Source organism: Elephantulus edwardii, unplaced genomic scaffold (assembly GCF_000299155.1).
Source record: "Elephantulus edwardii isolate Elephantulus edwardi_28Jun2011 unplaced genomic scaffold, EleEdw1.0 scaffold00045, whole genome shotgun sequence".
In the NCBI taxonomy this organism is placed as follows: domain Eukaryota; kingdom Metazoa; phylum Chordata; class Mammalia; order Macroscelidea; family Macroscelididae; genus Elephantulus; species Elephantulus edwardii.
Window position 1 is genome coordinate 8,570,182 of NW_006399795.1, and position 10,951 is coordinate 8,581,132.

Genomic DNA, 10,951 nt, shown 5'->3' on the forward strand with positions numbered 1-10,951 from the left:
GGATCTTACATTGTTCCACCTGGGGAGGGGCTTGTAATTGCCTCTTGGTTTTCGAAGGTCCAAGTCTTCCATTCTCTTCTGCGGCCTAGTTAGAAACTCAGTAGCAATACCATTTTGGTTTCCCCGAGCATTGTCTGATGCACCTCCAAGTAGGAACGGATGGGGTAAGGGGAAGCAGTTAGATGAGTAAGAAACTTTATTTCTCTAAGATCCCTCTGTTCTTCCTCAGTGATTTGATCCTTCGTTGATTGCATTTCTCTTTGTGCTGGATCACACCTTTCTAAATCAGATCTGGGATTTCTGCTGCCAGTCATGGACCTAGCCCAAGAGCCATGAGATGAGCTAGTCCAAACTTTGGCACATTCCTGGCTCATAAAGGCTTGAAGTGATCAGTCAGGCATATTTTCCCACCCCTATACATCTTTGCTGTCTTTCCATCCAGTTCAGAAACTGCAATTTCTGGAGCAGTAGTGGGATATGTGACAGTAATATCAAACTCGATGTCAGACTCGTATTTGAGGAGGTCATGGATATACCAGCATTTTCCAAACCACCGAGTCCCTTCTTTGTTGGACTCCAGTCGGAACCAATCACTGACTGCATTTTTGTTGTTCTCCACATACCACATAAGGAACTGGAATTCCTTCTTTAGTCACTGTACCCATAACTTGCGATCTCGGGGTACGGCGTTAGTCTTCAGGACAAGGATCTCTGAGACCGCCTGCCGGATGGCTTCGTCCGCCATCTTGGACACTGTCCTTTCTTTTTTTTTTTATTCATTTATTAACTGCACTTTTTTCTCCCTTCCCCACTCTGCTCTGCAGTGCTCCACTTGTTCCACATTGCTGTTGTCCATGTAATGCCTAATCATATATTCCTTTCGGGCTGTTCTTCCCCTCATCTTTTCCAATGCAGTGTTCAGATCTATCCACTGTTTTCCTATTCTCCCCTGAACCACTCATGTCAGTTCTTTTTTTAACAATGGTGTTACTCAGTATTTATCCTTTTGTGACAGAGATATTTCACTCAGCGTGATGTCCTCAGGCTCCCCCATGTTGTGTAATGTTTTCCAAGTTCACTGTTTCTCAGTGCTGTGCAACATTTCATTGTGTGAATGTACCACAGGTTTTTCTATCCATTCGTTTGTTGATGGGCACTTAGGTTGCTTCCATCTCTTTGCTGTTGCTCTCTTATCTTTCCATTCTCTCTAAACTTGCTGGTTGGATTATACCCAAGCCCTACCCAGAAACTGCTTTCCTTAAAGTTGTCAGAGGCCCACTCTCAGGCTGCAGTCTGGTGGATAATGTTTCGTTTCTGACTTGTTTGGTCTCCAGTGTTTTATCTCAGTTGACCACTTCCTCCTCCCTCTTGCACACATTCCAGAGCAGCCCTCTCTTCACACTGGCCTGGTCCTCCTGGCTGGTTGCTCCTTATCTTCCAGGCTTCTAAGTGGGGATGAGCTCCAGGGCTTAGCCATTCACTGCCCCGCTTCCTGCCTGAAGTACCCCATGCACTGACGAGGTCTCTAGCTGGGACAGATACTTTAAATCTATTCATCTCTATGCTACTTCCTTTTCCAAATCTCTGTTTGGATCTCTAACTGCATCTCAAATATCAAAAAACCGGAATAAAGCCCCTGATTCCTTAACACACCCCGCACCACCAATCATACCTTCTACCCCCTTCTCTAATTCAGTGCATGAAAGCTCCAGCCTGCTCTATTAAGAAACCTTGACATTGTCCTTGATCCTTGATCTCACTCCTACACTCCCAATTCAATAGAACTGAGAACAATCTCAGCTCTACTTTGGAAAGTAGATCCTAAATCTGGCCTTTTCTGACAACTTCACTTAGTTTTCTAAAATTATGTAAGATTAGTATCACTTCACTAAATGTTTGATAAAATTCACCTATGATATTTTTTTGATCTTGACTACTTTATAAAAATATCTCATAATTAATTATAATTACTTCCCGTTTACCTAGTTTATTACTCTCCCTCCTTTATCTTCATCTGACAGGCCATCAGAAATAAGTACACTAAGCCTAAGGCCTCTGTTCTGTTCCATGCTGTAAAAGTAGCTCTGGAGACAGTGTGTTTCATGTTGAATTGCTAACTAAAAGATCAATGGTTCAAATCCACCGGCTGCTCCTTGGGAAAAAGAAGACAAGTCTTTCATAAAGATACATAGCCTTGGAAACCTGATGAAAGGACAATTTGAGTCAAAGTCAACTCAGTGGCTATGAGACTGGTCTGGGATATTCTCTATGGGGCTTCCAGAGCCTCAAACACAGCCTGGCCCTTAAGAATTCAGCAAGTGAGCAAGTCAATCAGACCTCAGTTTTGAAGATGACAGCCAAGACAATACCAATATTAGAGCTGACACCCACCATCTTTCCTCTCATATAAGAGAACTTGGAGAGTTGGCAAAGTTCCTATATAGTAATCCTTTTTTTCTGAAAGAGTATTATTTTTTCTTTTTCTTTCTTTGTTTTTTATTTTGTTACTGAGATTAAGAGTATTATTTTTTTGTATTAAAAATACTTTTATTACTTAAGTTTGTTGTTGTTGTTAGATTAAGAGTATTATTCTAAGGCACATCCATTTCTGTGATTTTGTTTTGGTTTTTAAAACACTACATTGATGACATTAATTCCTGCCATGCTTGACATTATCTAAATTGAATTCCCATCCCAGGAATGGTTTTCTGCTTCTTTGGAAAGAAGCATTTTCGTTTTAGTCATATTTCCTTGTGTAGATAATATTGATGTAGCTGAATTGTCCATCAGTCAAATTGGTTAATAAAAGTTTGGCCAAAAGACCTCAGCGTTCAACAAAAATAGCTGATCCTATTTTTTTAAAAAATTGGTTTGCTTACAAAGTTGTATACATTGTGTTTCACACTATTCTTCATTCACATTGTGTTTCATACAATCATTCTCACGCATTATGTTTTACAGAATTAATCACCATTGGACCTTGCCCATCATTACCCTGTCTTTTTGCTCAGATCCTTCCCATTTCCTTACCCCCTCCCTCCACCAACCAAACTGCAACCCTGTGGTTACTTAACCCTAATCTTACTTTTGCTAGCTTATATTCTATTTGCCCAGTGAATTACATTAGTTTTAAAATGTTAAGCCTTATGGGAGCTCTGGTGGCCTAGTGGCAAGAAACTACGCTGCAGTCCTTAAGGCACGTGGTTTGAGGCCACCAGCTGCTCCTCAGGAGGATGGGCAGTCTCCTCCCATGTGATTAACTGCCTCTGAAAACCCACCGGAGGGTCAGCGATGGGTCGGTCTGACTCGATGAGACATAACAGCAACAAACTAACCTTACATTCTTAGAAAAACTGCACTTGTTCATGATACATACTCTTTTTTTACTCTTTCTTTTTTTTAGACTTGAAGTTAATACTTAAATAATAATAATATTTAAAGAGGAAATAGAAATTGTTCCTAAGAGTGACAGTGTTTGGCAAGAAGCTGCACTACAATCCCAGAGGTGCACAGTTTGAATCCACCAGATGCTCTGCAGAAGGAGGGACAATCTCCTCCTGTACCAGTCATATCCGGTTTGTTGGTACACACATTAAAAATAAATAAATAAATAAATTTAAATAATAATTTTTAAAAAGAATGACAGTGTTTAATAAGTATATTCTGATGTTCCTAGAGGCAAAGAAATTTCCTCTGATGTTTCTCCTAGTTTCATTTGCCTTTATGCTTGAGGGGTTCTTGATAGTCTGAAAGGATAACTGGCATTGGAACTGGTGACAGAATCCACAAGATTTTACAGCATTTCCACCTTCTACGGCAGGCACCTATTTCATCCTCAGCTAATCTGCAGGTGTCTCTTCTGCAAGTGCCAGATTGAGACAATGGGTTTCAGCAGCATCTAAATCACTTCTTAATATAGAAAAGTCAGTGCGGTAATTAGTCTGTGGTAAAACCATAAATACACATAGATGTGAAAACATAAGAGTTTACATATCAGCATTTCTAGAAATTGGACAAGTTTATTCAAGTGCACTATCACTCTGATATCCATCCATGCTCACTTTCTTTCCTGTTTACCAAAAAGTTCAAGTTGATAGATATCAAATCACTTTTCTCTCAACATTTCTAACTAAAACTTCAAAAAGAACTTGAGTAAATATCCAAGTGAAACATCAAAAGGACAGATAAACTATGTGACTTAAATGTAGTAATTTAGTCATATTTTAATCCTATGTGTGTATATATATAATGTCTTAAAGAACTGTTTTTTGTGTCTTCAATTTACCAGGACTTGTTCTTTGTTCTGAAAATAGAAAAGAGATATATACTCTTATATACATACTGTTTAGTCTTACTTGGGACATTTATATCTATATTAAAAGAAAAATTTTCTTTTTTCATTTTGTATATTAGAAAATATTTCTTCCTCAGTTGGGGTTTTTTTTTGTTGTTAATTGTGTAAAATTGTTATTTCTCCCTCAGTGTTTGCTAGAATTCACTTATTAAATCATCTGAGCCTGAATTGTATGAAAAGTTTCTGCTAATTCAATTATATATATAGAGAGAGAGAGCGCCTCTCCAATTTTCTTATCGTTTTACATCAGATTTGTCCATTTTGCCTAGTGCAAATTTGTTAGCATAGTGTCTCCTTATCCTTATAATATATATAAACATAATCGTACTTTTTCATTCTTAATAATTTATGGTTTTAATCAGTCTGGGTAGGGTTCTTAACTTTTTGAAGAACCAAATTTTGCCACTGTTAATTTTCTATTTTATTGATTTCTGATCTTTACTTCTACTTGTTTTAGTTTTTGCATTGCTCTCCCTTGTATAGCCTCTAAAGGTTAACTTTGGGCTGTTGATTTGAGACCGTTCTTCATTTCTCATGTAAACTTTTAAGGCTATAAAGTTCCCCTTAGGCAGTGCTTTACTACACTCAGCAAAATCTGGCAAGTGTTTTCATTAGCATGCAGTTCTGTTAATTCCTAATTTCATTTCATTTTGGTTAGAAAGTGTATTCTGTATGATTCCACTCTTTTCAGATATCTAATACTTGTTTTATGACCCAACATGTAATCTGCATTGGAGAATGTACCTTTTAATGTTAGGTACATTTCCCTCCTTTTAAAAGGATTAAACCATCATAATTCTTCATCATAGTCACCCCTTACTTCCTGCCTGTGTAGTTTTCAAATAACTGAAAAGGTTCCAAGATTTTTCTTGCACTAAACCCCACCAACAAACCAAGCCACCTGTATCTGGTTCCACTGGAATCTATTCCAATGCCTGGCAGTACTGTAAATCAGATACCAGTTAGGTCAGTGTGACTTGTAGCATTCAGATCCTCTGTCATTTTACTGAGTGAGGAAGTTTTCAGTTTCATTAGATGCTAATGATTAGACACGTAGCGACCCTCTGAGCATATCTAAACCTTGCCCATCCTGCACCATCCTTACAACCTCTGCCATGCCTGCGGGCATCGCTGTCGTCACCGTGTCAGTCTCATTGAAGGCTTTCCTCTCTTTAGTGGACTCTGCTTTTCCATGTAGCTTTTCTCTGAGGACTGGGATCTCCTGACAACATGCTCAAAAGAATGTGAGACAGTCCCACCATCTTGCCTTTATGGAGTGCTCAGGTGACACTTCCAACACAGATAGTTTCATTCTCTTGACAGTCTCTGGTATATTCAGTCCTCTTTACCAACACTACATTTCAGAGGCATCTGTTCTTGGCCTTTCTTATTCCCTCTGCAGTTTCCACATGCATGCAAAGCATCAGCACATCTTAGTCTTTAACTAACATCCTTGGGGAGCTCTGGTGGCCTAGTGGCAATAAGCTGCAACTACAATCCGAGAGGTGCACGGTTCGAATCCACCAGATGCTCTGCCGGGGAAGGAGGGGCAATATCTTCCTGTACCAGTGATTTGACGGTACAAGCACACAAAAATAATAAAATAAAATTAAAAAAAAAACAAAACTAACATCCTTTGCTCTTCAGCACTTCAGAGAGATCCTTAACAGCAGATCGGCCCAATGCGACGCGTCATTTGATTTCTGGACTGTAGCTGCTGTTCACAGTGTTGATTATGAATCCAAGTAAAAGGAAATCATTGACAACTTCCCTCTTTTCTCCATCTCCCATTATGTTACCTTTTCCTTCTTTAATCTACCTACAGGTTCCACGTGAGCACAATTAAGTGTTCTAGGATTCCCATTCTTCTCAGTATTATCCATAACTTTTTTATGACCCACAACATAGTCAGATGCCTTGCATAATCATTATAACAGAAATACTTACCTTTCTAGTATTCTCTGCACTTTCAACCAAGATGTATCTGATAGGTAGATAGATAACAGGTATCTGATAACCCTTATTCTGCCCAGCTGGAATTTCTGGCAATTCCCTGTCAATGTAGGATTCTGGCTGTGTTGTGGTTTGTTTGTTTGTTTGTTTGTTTGTTTTAATTTATTAGTAGTAGTAATAGTAGTGTGTGTGTGTGTGTGTGTGTTTGTACCCTCAAATCTGATTTGACTGGCACAGGAGGAGATTGTTCCTCCTTCTCCAGCAAAGCATCTGGTGGACTTGAACAACTCACCTCTGGGATTGCAGTGCACCTTCTTGCCAGTAGGACACCAGAGCTCGCCGATTCTAGCTGTTTTTCAGTAATCTTCAGTGAGATTTTACTTGTGTATAACATGGCGTGGTATTTCTGATTTCATTGTTCTTGCTGCTGTTAGGTCCTGTCAAGTCTAGTACACTTCATAGTGACCCTGTGAACAACAGATCTGAACCCTGTGCCATCCTCATCATCTCTGACACGCTTGAGGCCATTGCTGTAAAACCCACTGAACCCAGTCCATCATGGGTGCTCCTGATTGTGGAAGGGTTTTCAAATTGTATTTTTTTTCTTTTGTCAATCTATCTAGTTGAGGGCCTTCCTCTTTTTAGCTGACCCTTCACCTTTATAAGCATGTTGTCCTTTTCAAATTAACAACCTCTCCAAGCAGCATACTCAAAATATGGGAGATGAAGCTTTGTCATCTTTGCCTCCAAGGAGCATCCTGGCTGCACTTTTTCCAAAACGTATCTGTTTGTTCTCTTGGCAGTCCAGGGCACATTCAGTACTCTCATCCAGTGCCATAGCTCAAAGGCATCAATTCTTCTGTCTTTTTTTTTTTTGGTTTTGGGTTTTGGGTTTTTTTATTTTATTTTTGTGTGTGTGTGTACCGTCAAATCGGATCTTAATGGTAGAGGAGGAGATTGCCCCTCCTTCTCCAGCAGAGCATCTGGTGTATTTGAATCGTGTGCCTTCGGGATTACAGCACAGCTTCTTGCCACTAGGCCACCAGAGCTCCCTTCTTCTGTCATTTTTATTCCTTGTCCACCTCTCAGATACATAGCAAGTGATAGAAAAGACCATCATGACCTGATGCAGGTGCACCTTTGTTTTCAAACTAAAATCCTTACTTCTCAGCTTTTTGGAGAATCCCTTAGAGCAGACTTACCCACTCCAGTATATCTCCTGATCTCCTGACTGCTGGTATTAAGGATGTTGATTGTGGATCCAAATCAGATGAAATTATTAATTTCCATCTTTTCTCCATCTATCATGATGTTGCTTATCAATCCAGTAGTGAGGATTTTTGTCATCTTTTTTTTTTTTAAATTTTAATGAAAGTTTATAAAGAACAACTTTGGATTTTCATTCATTCATTGTTGCACTATTCTCTCTACCCTCCTCCCAGTTTGTTCTTGTCCAAATGCCACAGTGCTTGTCAAAGCCAGTTCTGATTAATCTTCTTTGTCAGTGTATCCTTTGCCATTCCCTATCACTCCTCCCTGAGAGAGACTTCACCCTGAGTCATAAGGAAAAGGGGACGGCGTATTCTCTTAGCTACTTCCTGCTGAAAAGGGACGCTGTGGGTTTCAGGGTGAAGATCTTCTCTCACTACTCTAAAGGGCCCCTTTGGCAGTAGGAAACACATAGACTATTATGGAGATTGATTTTGGAATTCAGATGCACTCTTATTGATTGTGCTTGGCTGTACATGTACATATCCTTCAAGATGTATCATGGGGGTGTTGCAACCTAGAAGACACAAATTTGACTAACAAGTTATAAGTACATGAGTCCAAAAATTATGGAAAAGTAAAAGAAAAGATTCTTTCATTGTTTTACAAACACTCCCCCAGGTCCCCTCCACCATGCAGCCCTCGCTCTAGTCTCCTGTGATGACAGAAATACCCAGTTACATCTCTCTTTTAGACAGTTCTCTCCCTCCTCTGTTTCAGTGCAGTATACATTATTGAACCGATCTTACTCAGTCTCTCCCCAACCCCAAGGACAGTCCCATTCTACAACAGTGGCATCATGTAATATTTGTCCTTTTGTGACTGGGATATTTCACTCAGCATAATGTTCTCCAGAGTCAACCATTTTGAATAATATTGCATGAGTTCCTTGTTTTTTAATGCAGCATAGTATTCCATTGTGCGAATATACCACAGCTTCTCTAGCCATTCGTTTGTTGATGGGCACTTAGGTTGTTTCCAACTCCTAGCTATTGTGAACAAAGCTGCAATAAACATGGGTGTGCATATATCTGCTTGGATGTCAGCTATGGTCTCTTCAGGGTATATTCCCAGTAGTGGAATTGCTGGGTCAAATGGTATCTCTATTTGCAACTTTTTGAGAAAGCGCCATACTGCTTTCCACAGGGGTTGCACCATTTTACACTCCCACCAACAGTGAATCAGGGTTCCAGTTTCTCCACAACCTCGCCAGCATTTGTTGCTTGCTGTTCTGTTAAATTTTGCTATTTTGACTGGGGTGAAATGATATCTCATAGTTGTTTTAATTTGCATCTCTCTTAGGGCTAGGGATTTTGAGCATTTCTTCATGTGTTTGTTAGCCATCTGAATGTCGTCTTCGGTGAAGTGCCTGTTCATATCCTGTGCCCATTTTTCTATTGGATTATTTACCTTTATCTTGTTGTGGTGCTCAAGTATTTCATAAATTCTGGATATAAGTCCCTTATCTGATATGTTATTACCGAATACTTTTTCCCAGTCAGTGGCTTCCCTTTTTACCCTACTGGAGAAGTTTTTGGATGTGCATAGGGATTTGAGTCTTAGAAGGTCCCATTCATCTATGTTATCTTCTCCTGGTTGTAGCTTTTCCAGGATACTGGGAAGACTGTTTATGTTGTGGATTAGGACGGATTTTTGTCATCTTGACGTTGAGATGCCTTCTTTGATCTTCTGCAGTGAGCATTTCAAGTCCTCCTTACTTTTAGCAAAGTTGTGTCCTCCGTATAACGCAGGTTGCTGATGAGTCTTTCTCCAATCCTGATGCCACATTCTTCTTCATAGAGTCCAGCTTCTCGAATAGATATGGAGAAAGGATACAACCTGACTCATACATTTCCTGATTTTAAACCATACAGTGTTCTTTTGCCCTTGTTTGTTCGCACAACATCTTGGTCTAATTATAAATTTTTCCATGAGTGCCTTTAAGTGTTCCAGGATTCCCGTTCTTCAACGTTAGCCATATTTTGTTATGATCTACGCAGTCAGATGCCTGAATAGTCAATAAAATACAAGTAGAAATTCTTCTGGTACTCTCTGCTTTCAGCCAAGATCCATCTGACATCAGCAGTGATGACCCTGTACCAAAGCCTCTTCTAAAACCAACTTGAACTTTTCGAAGTTCTCTCTCAATATGCTGCCCTAGCTAGTTTTAGATGATCTTCACCAGTATTTTACTTGCATGTAGTATATGAATTATATTTTTCACTAAGTTCCATATTCTATGTGTTCACCTTTATTGGGAATGAGAACAAATATGGATCTCTTGCAGTCAGTTGGTCAGGCAGCTGTCCTCCAGATTTCATGTCATAGACTGATGAACGTGTATGAGCAAGGCTGCATCTGTTAATTGAAACATGACAATTAGTATCCCATCAGTTTCTGGGGCCTTTTTTCTTTTTGCCATTGCCTTTAAGTGCAGCTTGAATTTCTTTCTTCATTACTGTTGGCTCTTGTTCAAATGGTACTTTCTGATATTTTTCTGTGTAGACCAATTCCTTCAATATTCTTTTGATGCTTCCTGCATCATTCAAGATTTTGCCCATAACATTTAACTCGAGGCTTGAAAATGTCATTCAGTTCTTTCAACTTGAGAAATGCTAAGTTAGTTCTTCCCTATTTGTTCACCAACTCCAGTTCTTTGCACATTTCATTACAGTACTTTGTTTTGAATCAAGTTTCCCTTTGAAATCTCACGTTCATCTCTTCCTTCTGCAATTCTCCTCTTTGTTTTTGGCTTCTTGATGTTCTAGTTCAGTTTTCAGCGTCTCTTCTGTCATTCATTCTGGTCTTTTCTTCCTCTTCTGTCTTTGGCTTTTGTCTTCATAGATGATGTCTTTGATTGTCATCCCATAACTCATCTGATCATAATGCTTAATGCTTCAAACTTATTCTGGAGATGATTTTTAAATTCAAGTGGGATGGACTCAAGGTTGTATTTAGGTTCTTATGGTCTTTTTTTAATTTTCTTCTGCTTCAATTTGTACTTGCGCATGAATGATTGCTCCACAGTTAACACTTGGCCTAGTCTTTACTGCTGATAATGACCTTCAACTAATCTTTCCACAAATGACTCAACTGAGTTCATTAGATGACCTTTTTGGGGGACATGGGCACAAATATAGAACTCTTCCACTCAGTTGACCTAGTTATTATCTTCCAAATTTCTTGACAGAATCTAGCGAGCATGTCCAGGGCTACATCTGTTTTTGTAAACACCTCAATTTGCATTTTGTCAACTCTTGAAGTATTATTTTTTTGCTAATGTCTGAAGGCACTGAAGTGCAGCTGGGACTTCTTCATTCTGTATCTTTGATTCTAGATCATAAGTTGCTTCCTAAAATGATACAGTGCTGACCA

At 39.3% G+C, this 10,951-nt stretch overlaps 1 protein-coding gene and 1 pseudogene across 3 annotated transcripts in view; one reads left to right on the plus strand and one right to left on the minus strand.

The window, feature by feature from the left end:
* The window catches only part of DNAJC11 (DnaJ (Hsp40) homolog, subfamily C, member 11), a 117,410-nt gene that overhangs the window by 89,204 nt on the left and 17,255 nt on the right, over positions 1-10,951 (plus strand). The gene's annotated exons all lie outside the window — the stretch shown is intronic.
* Positions 197-745, minus strand: LOC102848510 (annotated as a pseudogene).